Below are 563 nucleotides of genomic sequence, written 5' to 3' on the forward strand. Positions count from 1 at the left end.
ACAGCAATTGGAAAATACTACTAAAGATTTTTAGAGGGCCCCTAAAGAGGGTATATTAATATTCTTAATAAATTTTTTTTTTTTTTGCTACATAGAGAGGTTTTTTGACTAAAGCTTTTTCCATCTTTTAGTTGCAAATTAAGTCATTCCATGCACTTGGGTTAAACTCAGCAGAAATGCCTAGAGAAAATAAATGTCCTCTACGTGGGCAAAGACAGTGACTTTATAAATTGTTCAAATGCTTGCTACCTGTGTACGTTTTTTCCCCAAACTATAGAGGCATGTCATTTATTTTAGGTGACCATGGGAAGACATACTCCACCCAACTGAATTAGATAACTAAAGTGTAAATTTAAAAAAAATTTGAATATAAATCTTCCTAAAATATGTTATTAAGATTCTTCAATGGAGTTTGCAGATCACAATTCAACTTCCTTTCTTTCTTTCTTTCTCTTCCTTCCTTTCTTTCTTTCATCTTTCTTTCTTTCTCTTTCTTTCTCTCTCCTTCCTTCCTTCCTCCCTTCCTTCTTCCTTCCTTCCTTCCTTCCTTCCTTCCTTCCTTC

Source organism: Colobus angolensis, unplaced genomic scaffold (genome assembly GCF_000951035.1).
Source record: "Colobus angolensis palliatus isolate OR3802 unplaced genomic scaffold, Cang.pa_1.0 Scaffold122, whole genome shotgun sequence".
NCBI classification, from domain to species: Eukaryota; Metazoa; Chordata; class Mammalia; order Primates; family Cercopithecidae; genus Colobus; species Colobus angolensis.